We start from the raw sequence: 18,169 nt of genomic DNA on the forward strand, positions 1-18,169 counted from the left end.
TAAATGCTTGGTAAAATTCTCCAGTCAAACCATCTGTAGCAATAGATTTCTTTTCTGGAGTTTTAAAATTATAAATTCAATTACCTAAATAGTTACAGTGCTATTCAAATTATTTATTTCTTATCGGATGAGTTACAGTAGTTTTTGCTTTTTAAAGGATTGTTCCATTTAATTTATCAAATTTATTTGTAGAGTTGTTTGTAGTATTTTCTGATTTTTCTCTGCATGCTCTGTAGTGATATCTTTATTTCCTTATCGACAGTGGTTATTTGTGTCTTCTCTCTTTATCTCTGTCAGACTTTCTAAAGATTTGTCAATTTTATTGATCTCTTCAAAGAAACTTCTGCTTTAATAATTTTTTCTATTGTTCTTCTCTTTTCAGTTTCATTGATTTCTGCTCTTATGTTTATTATGTATTTCCATCCGCTTACTTTGGGTTTATTTTGTTCCTCTTTTTTTGTTTCTTGAGGTGTGAGCTTTTATTATTGATTTGAGACTTTTCTTTTTTGAGATATAATTGAGGCATATAACATACAATATGTATATATTGTGAAATGATTACCACAATAAGTCTAATTAACATCCATCACTACATATAGTTACAAAATTTTTTTCTTGTTATGAGAATTTTCAAGATCCCCTCTTAGTAACTTTGTATCTTTTGACCACCTTCATACATTTTGCATACCCTTTGCCCCCAGTACCAACCTCTGGTAACCACCAATCTGTGCTATGCATCTATGAGTATGAGTTCATTTTTTGTTTTGTGTTTTAGATTCCACATGTAAATTAGATCATACAGCATTTGTCTTTCTTGCTCTGACTTATAGCACTTAGCATAATGTCCTCAAGGTCCATCCAAGTTGTTGCAAATAACAAGATTTTCTTCTTATATATGGTTAAATAATACTCCATTGTGTATGTGTGTGTGTGTGTATATATATATATATCACATCTTCTTTATCCACTCATCCTATCAATGGACACTTAGGTTGCTTCCATATCTTGGCTATTGTAGTGTTGCAATGAACATGAAGTGCATATACCTGTTCAAGTTCATATTTTCATGTCCTTTGGTAAATATCCTGAAGTGGAACTGCTGGATGATACAGTAGTTCTATTTTTAATTTTTTGAGGAATCTCCATACTATTTTCCATAGTGGCTGCAACAAGTTACATTTCAACCAACAGTGCACAAGGGTTCCCTTTTCTCCACATACTCACCAACACTTGCTATTTCTTGTCTTTTTAATAATAGCGGTTCTCACAGATGTGAGGTGATTATCTCATTGTGGTTTTGATTTTCAATTCCCTGATAATTAGTGATGTTGAGCATTTTTTCATGTCCATGTTGGCCATCTGTATGTCTTCTTTGGAAAAATGTCTATTCAGATCTTCTGTCCATTTTTAATCAGATTTTTTGTTGTTGTTGTTATGTGTTGTATAAGTTCTTTATATATTTTGGATATTAACCTCCTACCAGATACATGATTTGCAAATATTTTCTCCCATTCCATATGTTGCCTTTCTATTTCAAAGACAGTTTCCGTCCCTGGCTTTTTCTTAATATATAAGTATATGTTAACAAATTGAGTTTTATCTAGCAAATCATTCAAACTATTGTTAAAAGCAATTCATTTTCTGGTAAACTATCTAAGTAACATTCTTGGGACAGATATATTTGTAAGTTTAAAAATTCTAAAACTTGATTTAATGCCCCTAATATTTAAATGTTAGGATGGCTGTTATCGAAAAAACAAGATAACAAATGCTAGTAAGGGTGTGGGGGGAAAAGAACCTTTGTACTCTATAGTGAGAATGTAACTTGGTACAGCGATTATGGAAAACAGTATGGTAGTTTCTCAAAAACTTAAAAATAGTCTTCTGAGTACATATCTAAAGGAAATGAAATCACTGTCTTGAAGAGATTTGTGCACTCCCAAACTCACTGCAGCATTGTTCACAATAGCCAAGATATTAAACAACCTCAGTGTTGCCAATGGATGAATGGATAAAAAAATGTGGCAAATATATAATGGATTATTATTCAACCATAAAAAAATAAGGAAATTCTGCCATTTGCAACAACATAGATGAACCTGAAGGACACTAAGCTAAGTGAAATATGCCAGACACAAAAGACAAATACTGCATGATCTCACTTACCTGTGGAATCTAAAAAAGTCTAACTCATTGAACTGGAGAATAAAAAGGTGGTTACTAGGGGTGAGGGAAATGAAGAGGTGTTGGCAAAGGGTACAAACTTTCAGTTATGAGATGAGTAAATTCCAGAGACCTAATGTACAACACAGTGACTTAATAATAATGTACTGCATGCATACTTGAAATTTGCTGACAGTAGATCTTAATTGTCTCACCACACACAAAACAAGGTAACTATGTGAGGTGATTGACATATTAATTAGGTTGATGGTGGTAATCATTTCACCATGTATCAAATATCAAAACATCATGTTGTATATCTTAAATATACACATTTTATTTACTAATTATATGTCATTAAAGGTGGAAAAATCTCAGATGTATTGTAAATGTAAATGAGAATAATTAAGCAATAAAGGTACTAGAACATTTTTTTAAAAAGTGAATATTTTCATTCTTAAAAAGGAATAATTTTTACAGTCTGTAACTACTTTATTTATAAAATGTTTGACAATAACTCATTCCCGATATAATTTGCAATGTATGAATTTGAGAGAATTCGTTCCTTGATAAAATATAAAATAAATATTTTTCTCTAAAACTCACTGGTCAGAAAACCAAAGGACAACTATCTAATTCTGCCTACTCAAAACTTTTTATTTTTTTATTTTTAAAGATTTTATTGGGGAAGGGGAACAGACTTTATTGGGGAACAGTGTGTACTTCCAGGAATTTTTTTCCAAGTCAAGTTGTTGTCCTTTCAGTCTTAGTTGTGGAGGGTGCAGCTCAGCTCCAGGTCCAGTTGCCATTGCTAGTTACAGGGGGCACAGCCCACCATCCCTTGCGGGAGTCGAACCAACAACCTTATGGTTGAGAGGACACGCTCCAACCAACTGAGCCACCCAGGAGCTCAGTGGCAGCTCAGCTCAAGGTGCCGTGTTCAATTTTCGTTGCAGGGGGCGCTGCCCACCGTCCCATGCAGGAGTCAAGAAGTTGAACTGGCAACCTTGTGGTTGAGAGCCCACTGGCCCATGTGGGAATCGAACTAGCAGCCTTCGGAGTTAGGAGCATGGAGCTCCAACCGCCTGAGCCACTAGGCCGGTCCACTCAAAACTTTTAAACCAGATTAAAAAGCCACATCCACCTGAACCCTTAATAATGAGGATTTCATTTCCAAGGCTGTAATAATTTCATTTGTAGCCAAGTCTCAGTTCCAGATTACCAAAGACATTCTGAGATCAGTATGAAGCACATTCTGCTTAAACCAATTATGATGAAATCGTCAGATTGCACATGACAGCCAATTTCATGCATTTCATAACCACTAAATTTATTTAATCACAATAACAGAAATTGAACAAGAAAGACATCACACATATAATCTTTTGGAAAGTCAAAATCTTAGATGAATATTTTACAGATAAAATTCTGTGGGTCAGTAAATATGATTTTAAGAAAAATGTGTTGTAGGGAAAAATGTAGATTTGTAAATTTATTGTTTAAAAATTAAACTTTTATGATTATTTTCTGCTTATTTCTATCTCATTAATTCACTTTAAGGGAAAACTAACATGCAAGTTTAGATAATATATTTAATATTTTTTCCCTCGGTATCATTTCATCAATAAAAGTGGATAATAAAATATATCAAGTTAGAAGAGCAATGCTTACAAATTTCTCACTTTTGTACACTTTTAACCCATAGATTCTGAATTGTGTTCTATCTTATACATAAAAGGAAACAGTTCAATCAACAGAATTAGCAATTATTTTATGCATCCTTCAATATAGAAGCTTGTTTTGAACTAAGAGGAGTTCATATGACCTTTTTCTATGACTGTTCTTTATAGTGTGCTTGCATAATAATAAGACCTACTCTGTTAGAAAACAAGTAAAGGACAAATTAATAAGGTCATCATTTTGGCCTAATGATGCTTGATGCAGTTTTAGCAATCTGCTCAAGACAAAAGTGGCCACTCAGACATAGCCAATTATATGTCTGTGTGGCAGATGAAATCTTTAATGATGAATCTGATTAACATTCATTAATAAACATGCAGGCTGAGAAAATGAGCAAGCTACCTCCTGCAAACATCAATTGAGGCTTTGTTCAGATTGAGGTCAGACTGGTATTCCAGAAAGGCGCATTAAAGATAAAAGTTTATCAAATGTGTTAACATGGATTCCCTTAAAAAATACACAAAATCCCTATTACACAAAAGTTACCTTTTTTAACAGCTGACTCGTCTGATCAGTTAGGAAAATAATAGACCAAACTTCTTTATGAATTGCATGTATTTAAGTTTTTAGAGATGTTTTAAATCAATTGGCTTGATCTCCAAACCCTGGAAACATAATAAAATCATGTCATAGGAGATTTAGTAGTTCCATTGCTTAAGCTTTTCTACCAATGACCTTTCTAAGTAACTTGAAGGGATTCTGTTTTACTCATATTCCTAAAGTGCTTTGGATCCAATTAGGTTTGATAATTGTTTCTTACCTAAATAAGCACTAATTAATAAAATATGGAAGAGGTTAGATGCAGATACCATAAATTGTATTTTAAAAATGTTTTATTGATGGAAAACTACAATACCACCTCTGGAGTAGATTTCAGAAAAAAATTACTAGGCATACTAAAAGACACACAAACAAACAAAGCAAAACTTTGCAGGCCATAAAGGAGTGGCACAATATATTCAAAGCAAAGGAGAGATAAAGAGTTTCTCAGACCAATAAAAGCTAAAGGAGTTCACCACCACTAGACTGGCACTACAAGAAATGTTAAAGGGACTTCTTTAAGCAGAAAAGAAAAGGCCAGAACTAAAAATAAGAAAATACAGAAAAGAAAAAATCTAACTGGTAAAAGCAAACATTAGTGAAAGGAGTAAATCAACTACTTATAAAACTAGTATGAAGGTTAAAAACAAAGTTAGTAAAATAAAATCATTTATATGTACAATAACTAATTAGGGAATACATACACACAAGATGTAAAATATAATGTCAAAATCATAAAAAGTGTGGGGGTGTAAAGTATAAATGTGCTTTTGGAATGTTTTCAAACTTAAGCAATCATCAACTTAAATGGATGGCTATCAACATACATTGTTGTATATGAATCTCATGGTAACCACAAACCAAAAACCTATAATAGATACACAAAGAATAAAGAGGAAGAAATCCAAACATAACACTAAAAAGTCATCAAGAGAAAAAGAAACAGAAGAACTACGGACACAACCAGAAAACAATGAATAAAATGACAATAAGTACATAACTATCAATGATTACTTTAAATGTAAATGAATTTATGCTCCAATCAAAAGACATTGGGTCACTGAATGGATACAAAAACAAGTCCCATACATTGAGTGCCTACCAGAGAATCACTTCAGATCTGAGGACACACACAGACTGAAAGTGAAATAATGGAAAAAGATATTTCATGCAAATAGAAATGAAAACAAAGCTGGGTTAGTAATACTTTTATCAGACTAAATAGACTTTAAAACAAAGACTGTAAAGAGAAAAACAGGGCATTGCATAATGATAAAGGGATCAATCCAAGAAGAGGATATTATACTTTTAAACATATGTACCTAACATAGAGCACCTAAATACATAAAGCAAATATTAACAGACATAAAGGGAGAGATTGACAGTATTTTAATAATAGTAGGGGACTTTAACATTTCACTTATAGCAATGGATAAATCATCCAGACATAAAATCAACAAGGAAACATTGGCCTTAAACAACACATTATACCAGATGAACCTAATATATTTACAGAACATTCCATCCAAACACAGCAGAATACACATCCTTTTCAAGTGCACATGGAACATTCTCCAGGATACATCACATATTAGGCCACAAACAATTACATTTATTAATTTAGAAAGACTGAAATCACATGAAGCAACTTTTCCAATCACAATAGTATGAAACTAGAACTCAATTACAAGAAGAAAACGGGGGGCAGGAGGGGGGAGAAGAGGAATATGTGGAGGCTGAACAACATGCTACTAAACAACTAGTGGGTTAGTGAAGAAATCAAAGAGTAAATTTAAAAAAAATAACCCTTGAGACAAATGAAAATGTAAATACAACATTCCAAAATCTATGGGACGCAACAAAAGTAGTTCTAAGAGGAAGTTTATAGCTATACAGGCCTACTTCAAGAAAGAAGAAAAATGTCAAATAAACAACCTAACATTATACCTAAAGGAACTAGAAAAAGAAGAACAAAGCCTAAAGTTAGTAGAGGAAGGAAATAATAAAGATCAGAGCAGAAATAAATAGAGATTTTAAAAAATTGAAAAGATCAACGAAACTAAGAGTTGCTTCCTTGAAAAGATAAATAAAATTGATATCCCTCAGTCAGATTAATCAAGAAAAAAAGAGAGGGCCCAAATAATTAAATCAAAAAGGAAAGAGAAGTAGTTACAACTGACACCACAGAAAAACAAAGAACCGTAAGAGAATACTATGAATAATTATATCCCAACAAATTAGACAACCTAGAAGAGACGGAAAAATTCCTCAAAATATAAAACCTTCCAAAACTGAGTCCAGAAGAAACAGAAAATATGAACAGACCAATTATTAGTAACAAAATTGAATCAGTAATCAAAAAAATTCCCAATAAACCAGATGACTTCACAGGTGACTTCTACATTTAAAGAAGAATTCCTATCCTTCTCAAGCTATTCCAAAAACATGAAAGAGGAAGAAACACTTTCAAACTCATTCTCTATGAGGCCAGCGTTACCCTGATACCCAAACAAAACAAAGACACTATGAAAAAAAGAAAAATACAGACCAATACCCCCGATGAACATAGATGCAAAAATTATCAACAAACTAAACTCAATAATACATTAAAAGGATCGTACACCACGATCAAATGGGATTTGTTCTAGGGATGCCAAGATGGTTTAATATCTATAAATCAATCAACATAAGAAACCACAAAACAAAGGATAAAAATCATACGATCATCTCAATAGATGCAGGAAAAGCATTTGACAAAATTCAACATCTATTTATCATAAAAACTCAACAAAGGGAATATACCTCAATATAATAAAGACTATATATGACAAACCCACACATACTATCATACTCAATGGAGAAAACCCGAAAGCTTTTCACCTAAGACCAGGAACAAGACAAGGATGTCCCCTCTGACCACTTTAATTCAACATAGTATTGGAAGTATCAGAAAGAGATATTAAGAAAACAATCCCATTTACAACTGCATCAAAAAGAATAAAATACCTAGGAACAAATTTAACCAAGGAGGCAAAACACCTCTACTCTTAAAACTATAAGACATTGATGAAAGAAATTGGAGAAAACATGAATACATGGAAGGATATACCATGCTCATGGATTGGAAGAATTAGTATTGTTAAAATGTCCATAGTTCCTAAAACAATCTACAGATTTAATGTAATCCCTATAAAAATACCAATGGCAATTTTCACAAACTAGAACAAATAATTCCAAAATTAATGTTGAACCACAAAAGACCCTAAATAGCTAAAGCAATCTTGAAAAAGAACAAAGTTGGAGGTATCACATTCCAGTAATCAAAACAATATGGTATTGGCACAAAAACAGACATATAAATAAGTGGAACAGAATAAAAAGCCCAGCAATTAACCCACGGTTTTTTTGTCAATTAATCTATGACAAAAGAGGCAATAATATACAATGGGGATAAGACAGTCTCTTCAACAAATAGTGCTGGAAAAATTAGACAGATACATGCAAAAAATAATGAAGCTGGACCACTTTCTTACACCATATGCAAAACTAAACTCCAAATGGATTAAAGACTTAAATGTAAGACCTGAAACCATAACACTCCTAGAATAAAACACAGGCAGTAAACTCTTTTACATTGCTCTTAACAATATTTTCTTGGCTATGTCTTCAAGGGCAAAGGAAACAAAAGCAAAAATAAACTAATCTACATCAAACTAAAAAGCTTTTACACAGCAAAAGAAATCAACAAAACCAAAAGGCAACCTATTGAATGGGAGAAAACATTTACAAACAATATATCCAAAAAGGATTTCATATTAAAAATATATAAAGAGCTCATACAACTGAACATAAAAAAAAAAAAAAAAGAAAAGAAAAGAGAAAGAAAGAAATCAAACCCAAATAATCCAATTAAAAGATGGGCAGAGGATCTAAATAGACATTTCTCCAAAGAAGACATACCAATGGTCAACAGACATTAAAAGATGTTCAACATCACTAATGATCAGGAAAGTGGAAATCAAAACACAATGAGATATCACCTCACATCTGTCAGAATAGCTATTATCAAAAAGACAAGAAATAACAAGTGTTGGCAAGGATGTGGAGAACAGGAACCCTCATGTACTGCTGGTGGGATTGTAAACAGGTGCAGCCACCATGGAAAGCAGTATGGAGTTCCTCAGAAAATTAAAAATGCAATTGCCTTTATCAGTAAAGATATATGTACTCCTATGTTCATTGCAGCATTATTCACGGTTGCCAAGACATGGAAACAACCAGTGTGTCCTTCAACAGATGATTGGATAAAGATGTGGTACATATATACCATGGAATATTACTCAGCCATAAGAAAATATGAAATACTGCCATTTGCGACAACATGGATAGATCTTAAAATTATCATGCTAAGTGAAATAAGTCAGACAGAAAAAGTCAAGAACCATATGACTTCACTCATATGTGGTATATAAAACTGAAAGCAACCAAGGAACAAGATAAACAAACAAAAACTCATAGACACAGACAACAGTTTAGTGGTTCCCTGAGGGTAAGAGTGGGGTGGTAGAAAAGGGTAAAGGGGGTCAAATATACAATGATGGAAGGAGAAATAACTCTGGGTAGTGAACACACAATGCAATATGTAGATGATTTATTATAGAATAGTACACTTGAAACTTACATAATTTTTCTAACCGGTGTCACCCCAGTAAATTTAATAAAAATAAAAAAAATAGAATCGCCATATAATGCAACAATTCCATTTCTGGGTATTAATCTGAAGAAAAAAAAAGACTAATCCAACAAGATATATGCACCCCTATGTTCACTGCAGCATTATTTACAATGGCCAAAATATAGAAGCAACCGAGGTGTCAATCAAGAGATAAATGTGTAATGAAGATGTGGTGTGTGTGTGTGTGTCTGTGTGTGTGTGTGTGTGTGTGTGTGTGCGTGTATGTGTATGTGTAATTCAGCCATAATCAAGAATTAAATCTTGCCATTGCTACGACATGGATGGAGCTAGAGGGTACTACGTTTATTGAAATAAGTCAGACAGAGAATGACGAATACCATATAATTTCACTTATACATGGAATCCTAAAAACAAAACAATCAAACAATCAAAACAGAACAGAAACAGACTTAGAGTCAGAAAACTAACTGAAGGTTGGCAGAGGAGAGGACAGCAGGGGAAAAGCAAAATAGGTGAAGGGGATTGAGAGGTACAAACTTGTAGTTAAAAAATAAGTAAGTCACAGGGATGTAATGCATAGCCTAGGAAATACAATCAATAATATTGTAATAACTTTGTACAGTGATCGATGTCTACTATACTCATCATGGTGATCACTTTGTAAGTTATGTAAATGTTGAATCACTATGTTGTATATCTAAAACTAATACAATGTTGTATGTCAACTATACTTTAATTAAAAATAAAAGAGTTTGAAGAGAGAGAGCAGGCTAAGATATGGTAGAGATGTTGAAATTATACTGGAAACTTAAAACATATATGATTTATATGCTATGAGCTCTAATGGAAAAAGTGGGCTCTCAACCACAAGGTTGCCGGTTCAACTCCTCAAGTCCCACAAGGGATGGTGGGCTCAGCCCCCTGCAACTAAGATTGAACACGGCACCTTGAGCTGAGCTGATGGCTCAGTTGGTTGGAGCACGTCCTCTCAACCACAAGGTTGCCGGTTCGACTCCCGCAAGGGATGGTGGGCTGCACCCCCTGCAACTAACAATGGCAACCGGACCTGGAGCTGAACTGTGCCCTCCACAACTAAGACTGAAAGGACAACAACTTGAAGCTGAACAGCACCCTCCACAACTAAGATTGAAAGGACAACAACTTGACTTGGGGAAAAAAAAAAAGTCCTGGAAGTACACACTGTACCGCAATAAAGACCTGTTCCCCTTCCCCAATAAAAAATCTTTTAAAAAAAAAAAAAGAATAAATGGATAATGTAAGCAGAGAAATGGAAATTCTAAAAAACAATCAAAAGGAAATGCTAGAAATCAAGAACACTGTCACAGAAATAAAGAATGCCTCAATGGGCTCATCAATAGATTGGAGACACAGCTTATGAACATATTTATATCATATATAAATTTGAAAATACAAATATATGTACTATAGTTGACCCTTGAATATGGGGTTTAGGGACACATACCCCTCCCAGAGTCGAAAATCCACAAACAGCTTTTGATTTCCCAAAAAGTTAAGTTGTCCCTGAGTATCCACAAGGGACACTTATGGATATCAAAATACACAGATGCTCAAGTACCCTATATAAAATGAACATAAATCAATGTTTGTAGTCAGTTCTCTGTATCTCCGAACTCAACTACAGATTAAAAACAGTATAGATATTTATTGAAATAAATGCACACATATGTGGACCCATGCAGTTCAAACCTGTGTTGTTCGAGGGTCAACTGTATAAACATAATAGTTAATCTAAAGTCTTTGTCTACTAAATTCAAAATCTGGGGTAGCTCAAGGACATTTTCTTCGGCTGTTTTTTTTACCACGTGTGTTTTGCATACATCCCTGTTTCTTTGCATGTCTAGTAAATTTTTTGTTGAAAATTGGATATTCTAGATAATACATTGTAACAACTCTGGCATTTGATCCGTTCCTCTTGAGTATGCTATTGTTTTTTATTGTCGTTTATGTGTTTAGCAATTTCTTGGACTACATAATTGTGTAGGTTCTGTATTCTCTGTCACTGAGTTCTCTTCTAGCTTTATTTTACTTTTAAGATCTTAAAGAAATATTTCACAGTCTGGGTTACTAGGGGGCACTTCTGAGCTACTGTAATTTTAGTGGTCAGCTAATAACCAGTCAGATTTCATGAAATACCTTGACCTTTTCTTTCCATCCTCTGCCGAGGGAATCTGTGTGAGAAGGTATGCCTGCAAACTTCAGGCAGTTTATAAAACAGACCAACTCTTCACTTCCTTCTTGCATGGTACTTCAAAGTCATATAGAGGGGAATGACTAGTATCTTCTCCTTTCCTGTGTCTTTTGTGAACATGCACATTCATGTATGCAGACTTTTAAATCGCCAGGAATACTCTAGAAGTTTTCAAAGTTCCCTATGGCTTTCTACTTCTCCAGGATTTCTTGTTAAATTCCTGGCGAGATTCTTGTTTGCCCCAAATGAAATCAAAGCCTTAGGTAAGTGAGGTTGCCAGAGATTGCTATTGTCCTAGAGGTAGGGCTATTTTAAAAATTTATTTTCACTCTGATTTAAATCAAATAGCTCCTACATGCACTCTGGGAATAGAGATTTCCTAGGGAGCTGCAAGTTCAGAGAAAATATTCAATGTGCTGTGGGGATACTTTTTTTAATTGTGGTAAAATACACAACATAAAATTTACCATCTTAACAATTTTTAAGTGTACAGTTTAGTACAGTCATGTGCTGCATAACATTTCAGTCAATGAAAGTCTACATATATGATTATAATGAAAGTCTACATATAAGATTATAATGGAGCTGAAAATCTTCTCAGCCTCCATGTCATTTACATGTGTACAAACTTCCACCAGTAGTTGCTCTCATTATGTAGGAATTCTTGGGAGTAGACGTTCATACTCTTCCCTCAACTTGAAAATCACTGCTTAATATCTTTCAGAAAAGTTTTATAATTTTCATCATATAGGTTCTAAGCATTTCCTAAATTTCAATGGACTTTTTCATCTTGAGAAATTAATATTCCCAGTATCCTCTAAATAGCCTAAAACATTGCTAAATACATAAAGCTAAAAGTGAAAATTATCTTGAATGTTAGGTATTTCAGTTCTTTCATCCTCGGATAGAAGTTATTTAAATTATAGTTCTTATCACAAGTATATATCGTTTTATAAATAATCAGGAGTTGCATTCTTAAACATAGAGTTACATACTCATCAAGAAAGATTTGAAGTGATTAGTTTGAAATTAAGGGGTGTTAGTGTGTGAGTTTAAGATTAAAATAGAAAAGTACTAAAAGATTCGCATAACAACAAATATGTAGAAAATTAACTCACTGGAGAAAATACCCAATAAATGTGAATCAGGCAATTATTTAAAATAATTACCAAAAAATTTAGATGGTCTATTATAATAAAGTATAATTGCTTAATCCTTTCACTAAAGCTCTCTAAAAATATGTGAATGTATTAAGTTATCTTCAATAGTATTAAGTTATCTTCTAAAGAATCTAGAAGTTTAAAAAGATAAATTCCAAGGGTAACAACAAACAAAATTTCTGAAGCTTTAGTGAAATATGAGTGAATGAATTATTAAAAAAGAGCATTTTAAAATCATGGGAGATGTGAAAGAAAGCAAGTTTTTACCAATTTCCTATTGAACAATGGTCATTACTCTTGGATCTTAGGATGAAATCTAAGATTTTCAGTTCATCTTTCACTGTGCTTTAGAGATATTGCTGTGGCAGTGACATAATGATCCCAGGGTATATCTAATTCTTCAGCAGAAGTGCTATCTTAACTGAAGAGGATATGTGTTTTGGATTGACACAATGTTCTCTTTTAATAGTTGCCAAATAGGATGTGTGTGCTTGCTATGATAGTTTGGGTTTTTTTTTTTTTTTTGTCAGATTTTCTTCCTTGTCAATGATTTATTCTTGGTCTTCTAACATTGTTTCCACTGAAATAAGGGCTTCAGGCTATATACATGTAGGTCTATCATCAAGCCATACATGTAAAATGTAAAAACATTCCCACTACCTTTTCTATTGAAGTAAGAGTGTTACACCACATACAACAGATAAAATATTTTTATGGAGGGAGGTGATTTTTATTGATGCAGTCTTTTAAGGAATACTAGTATGCAAACCCTAATTTAATATAAATAGTAAGTAGCAAAAAAAGAAAGAAGGATTATAAATTGTTAAATTTGAGAGAAATAACAAGAAAATTTTCGGAAAATAAAAAGCTAATATTCAATGGGTGTTTTTTGAAGATAAAGGGAAAAGGAGATATGCTAAGAACTATAAATCAGAGAAAAATGTAGTTTGTTTACTCTGTGTGGTAATAAAAATATAAAAAAGTATATGTTCCATAAGCTAATAAGTTACATATGATATATCTACATTAAAAATATTAACATCTCTAGAGCACATCTCATTTTCATCAATAAGACTGCCAACAATAGCTACAAAAACCACCTTCATAAAGCCAGAAACAGCAGAACTAATTTGCACAGAACATTTGCATGTAGTCATTTCAGATTTCAGATTCCCAAACAAATTCAATATTTAAAAAGAATCATATTAAAACAAATAAAAAATAATATCTGAATTTTGGGTATGATACTATTAGGTGAGATTGAACAAGATAATAAAAAGTTATTGCTCTGTAACATAGGTGATGATTAAATTCAGTTAATAATGCTTATGTTTAGGATAAATGATGTAATTTCCTAACTCACTAATATAAGAGTGTGATATGGATGGATATGATATGGGCATAACTATAAAAGAGAAAGTTACAATTGAAAGCTAATTCCCAGTGGTCCCAATCAAAATAAGGTTATACTTGCTCCTGTCTAAATTTCTTATCAGCCAAGACAATGGAACGAAACCTTGTTATAAAATTTTTATTACATTTCCAATTGGGAAGAGTAAATTTAAAAAAATAAAATGTATAACCCTGCCAGAATTTTTCAGTGTTCCCATACTGCCAATTTTACCTTCCTTGGAAGTAAGACAAGCTCTTTTTTTTTTTTTTTCCCACAGAGAAGTATTCATTGTAAGACATAATTCACCATCTCACAAAGGAGTAGTACTTAACTGTGCTCTTCCTGTGAGCATTCAATTAACTGTCTGCTTATAAATGGCATTTCCTTGGAATATTGAAACTCACCTTATAAAATCCACAGCAGTACAGCATTTCTTGTTGCTAAGGGACTATGACACTATTTCATGATGCTAAAACAGGAATATTAAAGTTTAAATTGTTCATGTGCCTAGCCATCGTCAGACAATTTAAATACTAAAACATAAATATTCTAATCTCTAATTACGTTATTTAATATTGGGATAATGAATGATCCTGTACTTTTTAAACTAAAGACTTTTAAATTAATAATGCATTATTGTCAATATGATTATTGTTGCATGAGCTCTTATACCATGCCAGGCACTATTCTTTGTGGTTTATAGGAATTAACTCATTTAATCCTCATAACAACCCTACTGGTTAGGTATTATTACTTCCCCAGTTTTGCACAAAAGGAAACCAAAGCACAGAGAATTTAAGTAACTTGCTCTAGGTCATGGAACTAATAAAGAGGCAGAAGTAGAATTTGTTATCCAACTGGCCTCACTGCAGAGTTTACATTCTTACCTGCCACACTATATTACACCAAAACAAACAAACAAACAAACAAAATTTTAAAAATCTTACTACATTTAGTTACTTGGGATTTGATATTTTTAAAGTACCTTTCCAAGAACCAAAATTATTTTCAAGAGAAAAATGTAATTCTTTGTTTAAAGTGATGTTATTCATAGTTCTTTAAGAACATATCAAGTCTTATTCATAGAACATATTTGCTAAAAGCACTTCCATCCTCTGATGGAACTGTATTTGTAACCAAATTGTTTACAGTATTATTATAACTTTGAATCTGCTTGGTTTAGGGTTGTGCTCCAGCAGTTTATATTGAGTGGAAATCTGATCCTTACTTTACAAGGCTAATCTTGGGGTCATGTCTTTATCTCGAATGTATATTTAATCCTGATTAGGCTTAAATGAGCAGATTTAAAAACACACAAAGAGGTAAGACAGAATTACTTTAACAATGCAAGTTTATAAAGTGTAATTTCAACTGCAATGTGGAAGCATAATGTGTCTAATTTTTCGATGCTGCCACACTAAATGGCTTTTTAGTTTTGGCTTTGATACTTATGGTTTAATGACAATTTACTAAAGCACTATATCTAGAAAGAGTTCATCTTTAATAGTATATCATGCTTTATGTTTTTTTTTATTAAAAGAGAATGGGCCTTATTAATATAATTATTTGCAGCATAGCAGTACTTCATATATCTTCATAACATAAGAATAGTTATGCATAAGCAAGCTCCACATTAAATTTCAAGAACAAACATATATAAACTTACCCTTGCTTTAGCAATGTTTCTAGGATCACTTATTTCAGCACCAATTAAAGGACATGGGAATAGAGACTCGTTGATACAATTTCTACACTGCAAGTAGCTGGTTAAAGAACATTCTTTCATATTCCAGATGGCATTTAAAGATAAACCTGTCTCCATGCCTACAAAAAATAAAAAGAGGCCTTTCATAAACCCTGAACTACCAGATTCAACATCTCAATTTCACTTATAAAGGTCTAACAGAAAGTGGAGTGGATATTAACACTGGATGTTTTTGAAAACCATTAGTTTAACGTATTTAACTTTTACAGTCTTTAGTCTAACACAGAAGAGTACAGAAAATAAGTTTAAAAAAAAAGAGTAATAGCCTACATTTACTAATGCCTACTACATAAATTCGTTATTTTATTCTCATAGCAACTCTATGAGGTGTTATTGTCCTCATTTTATGCACGAGGAAACAGTATCAGGGAGTACAAATTAAAGTTAGAAAGCAGTAGGCTGGGATTTCAAAAATCCAAATCCAAAACTCTTGCTCCAGTCCCTTTGGTGTAGTACCTTCCTAACAATCAAAATTATTTTCAAGAGAAAAATGTAATTCTTTGTCTTCAAATAAAACCATGTATAAATGAGAACACGCTAAATAAATCTCCATATCCTACAATAAGAAAATTTATCTACATTAATTGTGAAAGGGTACCTTTCAAAAATTTAACATGTTAGTTTTAAAACAAAAATTTGATAATAATGCAAATATGAGAATGTAATCTTTCCACAATTAGAAATAGCAAAGTAATTTTGCTCAAGCTTTCACGTTGTAATACATCTGCAGAAGACCATTCCTTTTACAGTACATTCATAACAATAATAGGTATCACTGTTATATATCTGGTTTCAGGACACAAAGTTTCTCCATACTCTTTAGTCGAACAATCCACCAAACAAATCTCAAATATACAAGGACAATCTTCTTTGTGTTGGACTGCTTTTTGTGTAAAGTGAGAACTCCAAGTTTTCATGAAAGACGTGAGTTCCAGGTGTTGAGTGAGCACACGCTACCTTCTGTAGGAATTAATATTAGCACACAACAGAAGTGTTCAGTTATGGCAGAGAGGAGACAATAGGCCAAAAGAGAACCTCTCTTATACACTGTACTCTCCCAGTCTCTTTTGGGATTGAATTACATTTGTGCCTGGAAGTCACTGTAAAAAGATGAGTGGAAACTCAGAATGAGGAGACGTTGCATGATGTAGCTGAGGAAAAAAAAATTAACAACAGAGCTTTTTACTTCAAGCTCAAGGGTATGCAGTTGAAATGGGAAGAATTTGAATCTACGCAAAGTTGTAGTTCTCAAAAAAGCTTCTTACAATCTTCCATATTGCACTAAGCCAAAAAGTTTTAACAACCACATATTCATTTTTTGATAAATGAGTACATTCCCACAAGAAAGAATTTCCAATTCCAGAAAAAATATTGAAATTGGTCAAAGCTGCAAAGTACTAACGGGAACATTATTAAAACCATATGATCTGACCATATGTTTCTGCAGACATTTGTAACCAAAGTAAATATTCAGACATGTCATGAATGGTCCAACTTTGAGGAGGTAGCAACAAAAAGAAAAAAATCCCAAGTTATAGTTTTAAGTCTTTTATACTTAAGTATTGAATGAATGGATAGTATCATCGAACTTGTACCTTCAGATTTTAAATGGATAGGTAGAAAAGAGTTTAGATGAATACATTGATGTTGAAAATGGGTAAATAATAGGTGCTTGGTTATTTGAAGTCAGCATTTTGGAATACAAGTAATCTGCTTCTCCTTGTCCCTACTGCTTCTAGGAAGAGTGGAGTTCAGATTTCTAGGTGAAAGCAGGGCCTGGGATAAATAATATTTGGCTTACTCCCTTCTATCCAACGTTAGAAACAGGTATTGGCAGAATAAAAATGAATACGATGAGCAGACTTGAAAGTGGCTGGGAAATTATAAAAGGTTACTAGGCAACCTGATACATTTATGCAAAAAAGGACATGGGGAAACATGGTGGATGATGTGAGCCAGCAACAAACTACCAGCTCCATAGAAGACACCCTGGGTCTCATTGGGCTCAGCCTGGATGAGCAAATTTATGTGACGATGAGAAATGACAGAGTTTTGAGGTAGATTACATGCTTCTGATCAACATTTAAATATGATACTGGGAGATGTGGAAGAAACTGTGACTATAGAAATTGATGAAGAAACATATGAAGAGATCTACAAATCAACAAAATGGACTATTCCGATGTTCTTTGTCCTGGAAGATGGTGCTGTACTACTAGTTGCCCCTCCACTGAGAGTTGGCTGGAATGAATAATTTATACTCTATGGAAAATAGGAAACTTTGTGATTGTCTCTTTAAATGTAGAAGATATTCCAAAAAATCTATGTAAATTTTGATATTAAGAAATGACCAAGAATTCTTCCACTCCTGAAATGAGTTGATTTGCAGGTAACTTACAAATTCTTAAGCTAAATTGCATTTTAATTTTTCTTCAACCCGTCCAATAAATGTGATCACCACGATGCAGCACTCTTTTTCAGG

The 18,169-nt window shown here is 33.0% G+C and overlaps 1 long non-coding RNA gene and 1 pseudogene across 2 annotated transcripts in view; one reads left to right on the forward strand and one right to left on the reverse strand.

Annotated features, from left to right (window-relative positions):
- The window catches only part of LOC117014046 (uncharacterized), a 133,968-nt gene extending 118,300 nt beyond the window's left edge, over nucleotides 1-15,668 (reverse strand). For both annotated transcript variants that reach the window (XR_004421408.1, XR_004421409.1), the window contains exon 1: nucleotides 15,589-15,668. This is a non-coding gene — a long non-coding RNA (uncharacterized LOC117014046). The remainder of the gene's footprint in view (nucleotides 1-15,588) is intronic.
- Nucleotides 15,669-17,625: 1,957 nt separating this feature from the next.
- On the forward strand, nucleotides 17,626-17,941 carry LOC117013195 (U6 snRNA-associated Sm-like protein LSm3; annotated as a pseudogene).
- The last annotated feature ends 228 nt before the right edge of the window (nucleotides 17,942-18,169 follow it).

Source organism: Rhinolophus ferrumequinum, chromosome 21 (genome assembly GCF_004115265.2).
Source record: "Rhinolophus ferrumequinum isolate MPI-CBG mRhiFer1 chromosome 21, mRhiFer1_v1.p, whole genome shotgun sequence".
Lineage (NCBI taxonomy): Eukaryota > Metazoa > Chordata > Mammalia > Chiroptera > Rhinolophidae > Rhinolophus > Rhinolophus ferrumequinum.